Genomic DNA, 13,170 nt, shown 5'->3' on the forward strand with positions numbered 1-13,170 from the left:
ATCTAGCTCATTTTACAGATGGGGAAACTGAGGCAAATAGGGTGAAGCAACTTGCCCAGGATCACACAATTCATAAGTATCTGAGGCTAGAATTGAACTCTTCCTGACTCCTGACTGAGCTCTCTATCCTAGCTACCCCATATCATAAGCATTTAACAAATGTTTGTTGACTTGTGTTCATCCTTCGTTTTTGAAGAGGACCATGACATCAGAGAAATGATGACATGACTTGCGCTTGACTTTGTTTTGAGTGAGGGAGGGTTGTGCAGGTCACCAGCCTCACTTCTCCTCCAGAACCCACTTGTTGACTGATCGATTGACTACAGTATACCTAGAACAATCCCCTAGTACAGATGAGGAATGTGATTCCCAGAGAGGTCAAATGAAAAGCTCTACACTAAACAACTTGTAAAACCCCCTGGGGGAACAGTCCGTAGAGTACCGTGCTCAGAGACAGGTATCGAAAGCACCAAAGATAAAATCCTTTGCCATTTAAAGGTCTTCTGTACTCAGCCCACAGCTGTCCCTCCAAGCCTTTTTACATTCTTTTCTTCTCCATGTACACTATTTGCTGTTTCTCTCCCACAATACTCTATCTCTCATCCATCTGTCTGTTTCCTAGCTCTTCCTTATGACTGAAATGTTCTACTTCCCAGAATTCAGCTCTGAGAATCACTTAGCTTCCTTTAAATTCCAGTTCAAGTGCCAACTTCTACAGGACACATCCCCCTTTCCCCTACAGTGGTTGGTACCTTCCATCTACTCTGTATGTGCCTTATATATTGATTTGTATGTGTCTCCCCCTGCCACATTAGAATGTAAGCCCCTTCAGGGGAAGAACAGTTTTTATGCTTTTTCTTTGTATTTCTAGAACCTAACCTAGTGCCTAACATTTGTAGACAGATTGATCAATTAACTAAAAAGTATTTAGTGCAACCCTTTATTATTGATTTAGAATATGACTCCCAGAGAGCACAAGTGAAAAGTTCTATCTCAGACAACTTATAAGGGCTTGTTAGGGGATGCAGTAATACAGTTATCCCTTCCACATTGTGGGGTTTAGGGGTTGCCCTCGTGATGTGGAAAATCTGCATAAAATTTTTCAGCCTTCCCTTTGTGCCAAAGAAATCTGAATTTTTTTTCTTTTATGGGGTGTTTATAAAATTTGGGTTTTAAGTATTTGATCATAGACTCTGTGTCATCTGTTGGCCTTTATACATGTCATCTGTGGCTGCTGCAAAATTCCCCCCAAAAAAATCTCATTTAATTTATTATGCTGACCCTCGATATATCAGAACCATGATGGGGAAAGCTGCAGTATGGAAGGGATAATTATACTTAAGAAACAAGAAGATCTAAATTCAAATCATACATCACTCCCTTGCTAGCTGGGTGATCCTGGATAAATCACTTGACCGGAATTAGCTTCAGTTTTATCATCTGTAACATGCAAGGATTGGACTTGGTGGCCTTGAAGGTCTTTTCTTCTCTGAAGCTATGAATCTATGATCCCAGGTATGAAAGTCTAAACCTCAACACAACCCCACTGACTCCACATTCTCTAATGCTTTTCCCATGATACCATAGATCACCAACAATCTGGTAACTTCAAAACCCCTTTTACTCTATCTATTTACTATTCACTACTGTGTCTAGGAAGATGTTTTCTAAGTTTAGTTCAATACAATCAAGAAACATTTATTGAACATGATTTAGGTGTCAGGTGGAAGGGATGCAAAGGAGCCAATAAATAAATGGTGTCTCAAAGGGCTTATGTTCTTTTCTTGGGGAAAAGATATATATCAACAGGTAAATACAATACAAAATAATTTGAAAAAGGAGAGAACCCTAATAACTAAGAGGAATAGAGAAGCTTTCATGGAGGGGACGGAGGTTGAGTTCAATCTTAAAAAAAGATAAGGACTTTAAGAAATAGAGGAGAGGAAAGAGTATCTTCCAGTTATGGGAAATACCTGGTACAGAAACACAATGATATGATACATTATGCCAAATCTGGGGAAGGCTAATTTGACAAGAATATTACATGTATGAAAAGAAGCAAAGAGAAATAAATCTGGAAATGTAGCCTGGAGGTTAAAAAATTGAAGGTATTTAAATATTAAGCAGAAGAGTTTATAATTCAATCTAAAGGCAACGGGGAGCCAATATCAATTTTTGAACAAGAGAGTGTCAGTGAGATTTTCATAAGATTATTTTGGCATCTCTGTGGAGGATGGATTGATAAGGGGAGGGACTAAAGAAATGGAGAACAAAGAGGCTAACAGTTTCACCTGTTCCTACACAACTCATAGCACCTAGAAAGAATGATGAGACTACATTTGTACACTACTAGACTTCTTCAACAATTTTTTGAACAATTCCACAGGTCTGATCAAGCATTTTTCTTTTGCCATTACAATTATAAAGAGCTCCCTAAATCCATTTCCTTACAAATTCTATTTCATATGTTGTCATATCACTTTTAGATCAATCCAATGGACCTAATGAGTTGGGACCAATTCATAGTTGGGACCATGAAAAGGGATCAACTTTTTAATTTGTTATTGGAGGCAGGCACTCTGAAATTATAATTTAGGAAAAAATAAGAAATGCAAAAGTGGACTTAACCCATGTACACTCAAAATGCATAGGATAGGAAGAGATCTCTCCCATCCTCATTTTAATGACAGTTACAAACATTGTGGTACTAATTTGAACCTTCAAATGTTTAGCATTAGTTAAAATGTTCTCATTCTAGAAATCTAAAATCCTCTAGGCAATAAGTGAAGAAAAGAAGCATGTAAAAGAAATTATAGTTAATCTGGATAATCTAAAAAAACAATTTTAATAATCCACTTATTTATGTGAATAACTAACTCCAATCTTAGTTCAATATTTCTGAATCTGAATATCCAAATGAACTGCTATTTTGTCAATCCATGGGTAGGAAGTCCTTCTGCCAACTACCGACCAGCTGGTGACTCATTCATGACAGCCTATCCAACTGCTATGGGGTAGATTGAGACAATTTTAAACTAAATAATTTTCCCAGCATTCAACCATTAGTATGTGTCAGAGGTAGAATTAAAATCCAAGTCTTCAAGCTCAAAGCCCAGCACTCTACCCATTCTGCCACATTTCTCTACTTAATTCCCATAGTATATTAAAAGGAAACTCGTTTTACAAAATGTTAAATTGTCGTGGTAATAGTACAAGCATCCCAAGAAAACAACAAAATTCAAAAGATACATATCTCAGCATTCAGCTCTTCTAACTTACCTCAGTGTGAAATGATCCTCAGTAGAATTTCTAGAGACAGAAACAGGAAAAGTCAGAATGTCTCCTTGTTTGGCAGTCTTGGCCACGTAGTGGATAGCAACATTGTTGTCTAAGTAAAGTTGCCTCCAAGAAGGGTTCCCACTGTGAGTCTGGTAGAGAAATACACTCCCAATTCTCTGTAAGGGAGGACCCACTTCGTCAATATCATTGTGGCCTGGTCGGATTCCATTATTTTTCCTCGTCTCTTCCTTGGTACAATCTCCTTTCTCATCTCCAGGTTGGATGGAATAGTAAAGCTCTACAGGACTTCCTTCTGATTGATCCATTGACTTTTTCCTCCCTGCAACCACAGTTGGGGGGCTGAACCAGCTGGACAGGAGCTCCAACTGGGCTACACACAGTCCGAGTTCCCCTGCTAGGCGGCAGCTGCCCCTCACCTCCCTGGTCTCCCTGAAGGCAAACACTCGGAGGCAGGGCAGCTTCTCTGTGGTACTATGGTCATCCCAATCCCTGCCCACTATGTAGAACAGGATCTGAACTCTGGGCCTACTCAGGTAGATTTTATCATTCATGATGTAGGCTTTTAGCTTCCAATTGAGAGCAAACTTGTTGGTAGATCCAAATGGATTGGAAGGCAACAGCAGGTCCTGGGGCACAGATTGTTCCACAGAAAAAGGCCCATAGCTGGCATTCAAGGAAGGTGTCATCTTGGATTTGTAAATCAGAAAGGATTCCACCCTGGATTGCAAGCTTGAGTTTCTCATGATGTCCTGGTTGGCCTCTTTGAGGAAGAAGGAGACATCAGCATTGTTGATACGGTAAGTCACGGGAAGGTAGGTAGGTAGCAGGGAGAATCTCTGGATGCTCTCTAAAATCCCTCGGCTCTCTGACACTGTGGGGAGGAAATAAAAGCTTAGGTGTCATTTGAAAATCTTAAAGGAAGCCATAAAGTTATTCATTTCATGGTTAGTAATTCTCTTGGATGTGGTGCGATGCTCTTTAGAGTTGGCCTGTGTGGAATAGTGGATAGACTGCTGGGCATGGAGCTAGGAAAACTTGACTTCAAGTGTGCCCTCAGATATCTTCTAGTTGCTCACTACTTGGACAATTCACTTAACCCCTGTGGCTTCAATTTCTTTCCTCATCCACAAAATGAAGAGGTTGGATTTCGTGGCCACTAAAGTTTCTTCTTGCTCCAAAACTATAATCCTATGATAACAGCTCATTTCTATTTTGTTTTAAATTAGACAAAGTGCTTTCCCTATTAGAAAGCCTTTAAGGTCAACAGTTTAAGCATTTAATCCACATTTTGTAGAGATGGACACTGAGGCTCAGATAGATGAATAACAATCATATATCTCAATAATTCTATGAGCATTATATTACTATTCTTTTTTGAACTATAACTATGACATTACTGGTTATAAAGACCTCCTTCAATGAATGTAAGTTGATATCTGTTTTATAGCATGCAATCTTAGGCAGCTGAGTTTAGTGTTTAGCACACTGACTTATACATGGTAGGTAATTAATAAATGTTTATTTGGACCAACCAACAGTTGCCTATGGCATTGAGAGGTTAAGCGAGGCACTCCAGGTCACACTACCAATACCTGAGAGAGGCAGGATTTAAGTTTCTGTCTTCTTGATTCCAAGGTAAGTTATTATGCCACCTTATCCTAAGGCAGTCCAATTCAATTTTGGATAGTTCTAATTGTTATAAAGAATTGATATTGGCCCCATTTTATGGAAGAGGAAATTAAGCCTTATTTATGTCTAGTGACTTGCCTAAAATAATACTGGCAAAAATAATAAGAATTCTGTACATTTTACTATTTCTTTTCCAGCATTGTATCTGTGAAATGAGATAGCACAAACATTATCACCACTAATTATCATTAATCGTAATAATAATTACATTACCATGGTACAGATGAGAATACTTTCCTATGGTTAACAAATTTCAGAGCCAGTATTTAAATTCTGTTCTCTTCTGGCTCTAGGTCAAGCCCTCTTCCCACCACATTTCTTCTCATCTTACCCATACAACAAATGTTTAATATGACTCAAATTTTTAAAAGAATTTATTAAGTTTATATTCCATGTCAAGTACCATGAATAGATCATGAGAACACAGGGACAAAATGAAATAATGATTGCTTTCAAGGAGCTTACATTATATTGGGAAGAACCAACTTGTGCCTATGTAAGTAAATATGAAAGTGACTTTTTTGGGGGGGGGCACAGATGTAATTTGAAGGGCAGTTTAATAATTACATAACAAGAAGTCCAGAGGGCACAATGGCAGGATAGTGTAGAGTGGGAAAGGGAAACTAAAGGTATGGCAGTTAAATGAAAGAGTGGTTAGAAAAGGAAGATTCATCCTGGTTGGCTTGCCACTCAAAAACACAAGAATATTGAAGAAGGTTATAGGATAGTTGCATGTATCCACTGGGGTTTCAGTGGTGACGAGGGAAGTGACCATCATTGAAATCTGCCAGGAGGAACCTTGTAAAATGAGAACAAATGACAGAAACCTAGGACACTCTGTTCTTCAGGGAGGCCTGAAGGGAAATGCATTTCAGCCCCAGGAGTTTACTATACCTGACTCCTGGACAAATAGGAGTTCTGACTGGCCCATAAATAAACAAGATGAGTTGACCTGAATTTGATTTGTCCTGAATCTTTTTACCAACACCTCAGAGGCACAGAACAGAAGTAGCTTCCATTAAAAAAGGAACAATAACAAAGGTTCTTTCTAAATAAATCATTTCTTCAATGGAAAATCATTTTCTTCTCTATTTTTGCTCTTTTCCTGGAGTCGTGTGTAAAATACAGAAACAAAAATGATAGTCTGCAGAACCAGCATACCCACTGTACGTTCAAGACAAGCAGCCAAGTCAAAAATCATTTATTAAGCTAATTGGGTGCCAGGCACTATGCTAGGCCCCATAATTACAAATAACAACAAACAAAAACTAGTTGCTGCACTCAAGGAGTTCATAGTCTAACAGTAAAGACAAAATACAAACAAGATATATACAGAATAAATTGGAGTTTATCTTAATGGAAAGGCACTACTAGCACTAGGGAAAATAAATTACTTATTATGGGAACTCCTGCTTTTCAAAAAATCACAACAAATCACACCCCAGTCATTCCCACTAAGTCTCTGGTAACTGTAAAGTTTGACCTCGATCGGTATTTTATTTCCAAAGGACAGCACTGATAAATCACAGAAATTCAGAACCCAGGGGGACCTCACAGTGTGACCGGTGATTGAAGAAAATCTTCATCTATGTCATATCCTATAAAGTCACCCAGGCTTACTGAAATCATTTCAACGTATCTTCTAGGTGTTATGGGGCCTAGGCACACTTATTTTTGAGGCAATTGGGGTTAGGTCATACTTTTTAAAAAAAGAATTCAATTAAGTTTGGTGATTTGCCTGTAATAATAAAACAACAGCAACAAAAATTCTGTTTAGGCTAAGGGAATGTGTATTATGTTTTCATTTCAAATATGAATTACAAAATATGCTGAAGACCTCTTGTCTTCTCCAGAAAGTTGCCCCCCACCATCATCTCTCATGTCTCCCATTTTCAAGCTTTCTTTATCTACTGACTCCTTCTCTGCTTACTGCAAACAGGACCATGTGTCCTCCATGCTCAAAAAATTCTCATTTGATCTGACTATCCATGCTACCAATAGTCCTATATTTTCTTTCCATTCTCAGTTGAACTCCTTCAAAAAGTCACTTGTACTCAATGCCCTCTCCTCTTCCTCTCATCTCACTCTTACATTCCAATCTGGTTTTTGGCTTCTGACTGACCACTCTCTTTTCTGGATACACTCTCCTCTCTGAGTTTTTATCCTTGATCTACCCTCTAATTGTTGGTATCCCCCCCAAGGCTCTGTCCAGGGTCTTTGTCTCTTTATGGTATTTTCCTTGGTAATCTCATCAACTCCCATGGGTTTAATTATCACCTCTTTGCAAATAAATGATTCCCAGATTACAATAGCCAGCTCTGCTTTCTTTTCAAAACTCTTATCCACTATTTTCAACTAGACATCTACTAGATCTCTTGAATTGGATGTCAGGTAAGTATCTCAAACTAGACATCTTGAAATGGATGTCATATAGATATCTCAAACTCAAAGTGTCTAAAATAGTATTCATTATCCTCCCCTCTAAGCTTCCCTATTATTATCAACCGTCCTCAGTTATATAGATTCACAAACTTTGTGTCATTCTCAACTCCTCCTTCTTACTCCATAGATCCATTCTGTTTCATATCTTCACATTTCTAGCCATTACCCTACATTATGCTCTCATACATCTCATCTGAACTATTATAAAAGACTACTAATTGGTCCCCTGCCTCAAGCCTTTTCACCACATCAATGCATTCTCCACTCAGCTGCTAAAGTTATTTTCCTAAAACTCAGGTCTAACCATGCTATCCTGCTGCCCAGTAAGCTCCAATGGCTCCTTGTTACTTCCTGGTGTCTAACACTTGTCACAATCTGTACCCTTCCTACCTTTCTAGTCTTCTGATAATTTATTCTTCCCCAAGTAATCTATACCTTTGTACATGACTCTTTTTTTCCCATCTCTGAGCCTTTGTCCTGACTGTTTCCCACACCTGGAATGTTCTCTCCCCCATCTCTATCTTGTCCTCTTGAAATCCCTGGCTTCTTTCAATATTCAGCTAACATGCTCCATTGCGCAGAACTCCTCATTCACTTGAGACACATGAGCCTTCTCCATAAAGAAGCCTACCTTCTACTCTTTATGTATCTTGCATATACTCACTTATTAACATATTACCTCCCCCACTAGAATGCAACCCATTGAGGTGAAGGGTTCTTTTGTGGTTTTACTTATTTTTTATTTCCAGTTTTCAGCAGAGTGCCCGCATATGATAAATTCTTAATAATTGAGACTGAGGTTGAAATAATCTCAGATTAAGATTCTGTGATAGACACTAAGGAAAGAAAGGATAAACAAGATTGTCTCTCCCCTCAAGGCATTTACATGCTCCTGAAGTAGAAGCAGGAGCCACATGTCTACATACAAGTAAATTAAAATTCATACAAATGCATATATATAACATATAATAAATATGTAATATATAATAAATGTATAATAAAATGATTAATATATAAAATTCATACAAAATAAATTCATTCAAAATAAATAATACTAATGCAGTGATTTCTGGGGTGTGGGGGAGATAACTATTAACTGAGAGAGCTAGGAAAAGCTCCTTATTGGAGATGATGATTGAACTGAGACTTCAGGGGAGCTCAGGGTTCCAGGAGATGGACACAAAGTGTGAGAACGTTCTATCCAAAAGGGCTGGCCTGTGCAAAGATGGAAAGGAAGGAGGTAATGGGATGACGCTCAAAGTAGCTGGTTTCCTGGAAGAGCTACATCAATCATTCTTGACTCACCTCGATGTTACAGATTATACTTTAGCTGTAAAACCCAACAATACCTCCAGCTAACTGTCAAGAAGGCTTTTCATTTCTTTGTAAAAGTAAGCAACCAAGACACACTCAGTTAAACATTAATCGCAGGCACCAAAGCCCGAGGACCTTTTCTGTCTCAATACCTGACCCTTGTTTCTCAAGGGCACAAACCTTAATTGTGCGATAAATTACATATTTCGGGGCAGCAACCTTAGCTCCCTCCACTTATAGAGACAAGCAACAGGAGGTCATGGCGGACATCACTCAGAAGGAACTAATTTTTGTAGCTTTATTCCACAAATGACCTATTAGTCCTTTCTTTAGGCATGTGACCTCAATGTTTAGTATCTAGAAGAAGCCCGGGGCTTGACCTACAGTGAATGTTATTTATTACAAAAATCCAAAAGTCCCAATTATATTCTGGGAGTTGATATAAAAGACTAAAAGTAAGCTCACTATCCCTGAGACCCATAAAAGAATGGGTTATTAGTACCTTGAAACACCAGGGTGACACAGGAGAAAGCAATGGGTCAAAGTAATATATGGAGTAATCTCACTTCCTAATCCATCAAGGGGGGAAGGCAGCTTGGGTTTTAAGGAAAATGGTACTGGGATGTCTGTTGGCTTGTCATCAGTTTCAGAGGGATTAGAGTTCATTTTAATAGACTGAGTAAAACTGGGGCAGAGTAATTTTGCTGTAAAAAGATATTTCTACTCATGTACAAGGAGAGAGTTTATCTCAGGATCATAGAGTCAAAGATTTAGAACTAGAGAGAACGTCAGAGGCCACATTATCTAACCTTTTCCTCAAGTGAGACACAGGGAGAAGTGACCTGCCTGAAGTCACAAACCCAGTACCCCAGCTTCAGATCCCCCTCTCGTAGTCTCCCCCTTCCCTCCTTCTTTGCATAAATAATAACAACAGCCATAACAGCATTAAGATGGCACTTTAAGTTTTGCAAAGTGCTTTACATATATTCTTATTTGATCATCACAGCAACATTATAAGGTAGGTGCTGTTATTATCCACATTTTACACATAAGGAAACTGAGACTATGAGAGGTAAATAACTTGACCAAGGACATAAAGCTAGTATCTTAGGTAAAATTTGAACTCAGATCTTCCTGACTCCAAGTCTAGTGCTCTCTACGTTGGACTACTACCTAACTTCCTCAAGTAAATTCACATTCCTTTGCAAAGCTAACCCTATCTTCTTGGGTCTTGGGCTTTGGTTGTTCTTCCAAGAGTCCCACAGTACTTGCTGCATAGATAATCCCTACTCTCTACCCTATTTTAATCTACTTTTTTAGGTAATCAGGATTAAGTGATTTGCCCAGAGTCACACAACTAGTAAAGAGATTTGAACTCAAGTGCTCCTGACTTCAGCCTGGTGTTGTATGCACTGTGACACCTAGTCATTCCTAATCTATTTTCTTTTAAAAAATGTTTTTTTAAATAATGAACATAGCAAATATGAGGCCATATTGTATATGATTGGCATGCTGGAATTGTGAGTCTGGATGCCCTGGATAATACCTCTTGCTGATGCCCTAGGATGTCTAGTTTCTGGCACAGTTAAGGCTTGCATCCTTGAGAAGCCGTGATCAAGTGTTCAGATCCCCTCTCTAATACTTACTTCCTACATGACCTTGGGCAGATCTCTCAGCATCACCAAGGCTCATGTTCTGTATCCACAAAATGAGGGCATTGCACTAGATTGCCTCTCAGGTCACTTGTGGTCTTGGATTTATGACTGTATGATTTCCATGTGTACCAGGTTGCTTCGGGCTTTCATCACTCATCACAGAATCCTAGATTTAGGACTGGAAGGGTCCTTCAAGGTAATTGAATCTAACCCCTCTCATTTTTCAGATGAGGAAACTGGAGTCCACAGAGGTTAGAGAACTTGCCCCAAATCTCAAAGCTAGTAAGTATGATGATTCCTATTACAAAATTCTGACCCTGTTTCTTCCATCCTCCAGAGCTACAAAGTCTCCTCAAAAGGAATACTTGAGTCCAAACTCCTTAGATCGCTCACTGTTCAGTGCTTTCCAATACTAGTCCCAATTTGCTTTTTCTAGTTTGTTTCCTCATTATTCTTCTGAATATAGGCCTTGTTCTTGTCTACTCACTATTCTCTGAACACATAATGCATTATCTGTGTCTCTGTTAACCTAGTGTGGGCAGCTAGGTGGCTCAGTGGATGAAGTGCCAGTCCTGGAGTCATGAAGACTCATCTTCCTGAGTTCATATCCAGCCTCTGTCACTTATCTGTCACTGTGTGACCTTGAGCAAGTCACCTAAGCCTATTTGCCTCAGTTTCCTCACCTGTAAAATGAGCTGGAGAAGGAAAAGGCAAACCACTCCAGTATCTCTGCCAAGAAAACCCCAAATGGGATCACAAAGAGTCAGACATGTCTGAAAGATGACTGTTAATGTGGAACAGTCCCAAAATGGCTACCCTTCCTTCTAACATTTCCTATCAAAACTCTATTGTTTGGGGTTTCCTCAAGCAACCTCCCCATCAAAGCCTTGCCTGATCATTCCATTCAGAAGAGAACTGAAGCTGGTGACATTGCACAGCCCTCCCTCTCTCAAACCAAAATCAACTGCAAGTCATGTCTTTTCCCTGACGTCATGGTCCTCTTCCAAAACGAAGGACAAACACAATCTCTCTGATCTCTGAACTCCTATAGCACTCTGAAGTTTTCTTCAGGGAAATTATCATATGTACCACAAATTGTACAGCAGTTATTTGTGTACACATCATAATTCCCCTCCTAGGTTGTAAGCTAAGTGTCTCTCCTTGTAAGAGACTGGGAATCTGCCTTATATAACTTATATTTGAGTACCTCAAATGATACCAAACTCCTCTAACAGAGTTTTCAAAATAGGGTCAAAATCCATTTTCCTGTGCTGGGCATTTTCACAGGTTATCCCTCATGCTTGGGATTCTCTCCCTACTCATCTCCATCTTAGCCTTCCAGGTTTTCTTCACTTGTGAACTAAAATCCCACCACCTGTCCCCATTCCCCTCAATACTAATGCCCACCCTCTGAGACTATCTCCAATTTATCCCGTCTCTATCTTGTTTGGACATGGTTGTTTGCATATTGTTATCCCATTAAACTTGATAGCCTTTCTTTGTAGTACCAGTGCTTAGCACACAGAAGCTATTTAATAAATGTTGACTGATTTTTAAAAAAAAGAAAGAAAGAAAGTAGGGCCAAAGATTCAAAATAAAGCACTTTGGAGGTCATTTACTATAGCCCTTCCTCCTGATTTTATAAATGAGGAAACTGAGGCCTCCAGGAATTCTATAACTTGTCAAGAGTCATATAAGTAGTAAGTGTCAAAAGGCAGCATTTGGACAGAAAATGTGCTGAAATTTAACAAACAGGGAACCTGTTTGCTCAGTCCAAAAAAGCATTTATTAAATGATAATCAAGTATAAAATATTATACCTGATGCTAAAGAGAGAGAGCAAAATTAGAATAGTCCCTGCCTTCAAGAATCTTACTTTCTTCATCATATACACAAATTCAAACATATATAACATGTGCATATATACATAAAATATATATTATATATATGTATATGTATATCGGGGCATGTGGGCAGCTAAATGGTACAGTAAATAAAGCATTCGGCCTTGAATCAGGAAGACCTGAGTTCAAATCCAACCTTGGACACTCACTAGAGTCAGGAACACATGAGTTCAAATCGGACTTCAGACACCTAATTGCTACGTGCCCCTGGGCAAGTTACTTAGTCCCTGTTTCTCTCAGTTTCCTTGATTGAAGAACTGTGATAATAACAGTACTTTAGCTCTCAGGGCTGTTTTGAAGATCAAACGAGATGATAATTGTAAAGAGCTTAGCCTAGTACCTGGCACATAGTAAACTCTATATAAATATTAGCTATTATTACACACACGCACACACAGATATACATGAACACGGATATATTATATCATGAATTATATTGTAATATAGAATTTCATTATATATTTTATTGTTATAAACATTTATATAGAGACATATATTGCTTTAAGACTTGCGAAGCACTTTACAAATATTATCTTATTTGAGCCTCACAACAATCCCAGGAGGTAGAGGCAGTTATTATCATCTCTGTTTTACAGATGAGGAAATTGAGATTGAGGGAAGTTAAGTGACTTGCTCAGAGTCACACAACTAGTAAATGTCTTAGTTAGGATTTGAACTCAGGTCTTCATGACTCCAAGTCCAACACTCTCTCCATCGCACCATCCAGCTGTCTCCCTATTAGAAGAATTGAGGAGAATCACTGTTAACTGTTGTATGAAGATTAGAAATTTTATTTGGTACAATATTTTTAATTTGTTTCAAATTTTTTAAATTTTAATATGCTCCTAAAATTCTCATCATGATTTT

The sequence above is a fragment of the Notamacropus eugenii genome, chromosome 4 (assembly GCF_028372415.1).
Source record: "Notamacropus eugenii isolate mMacEug1 chromosome 4, mMacEug1.pri_v2, whole genome shotgun sequence".
Taxonomy (NCBI): domain Eukaryota; kingdom Metazoa; phylum Chordata; class Mammalia; order Diprotodontia; family Macropodidae; genus Notamacropus; species Notamacropus eugenii.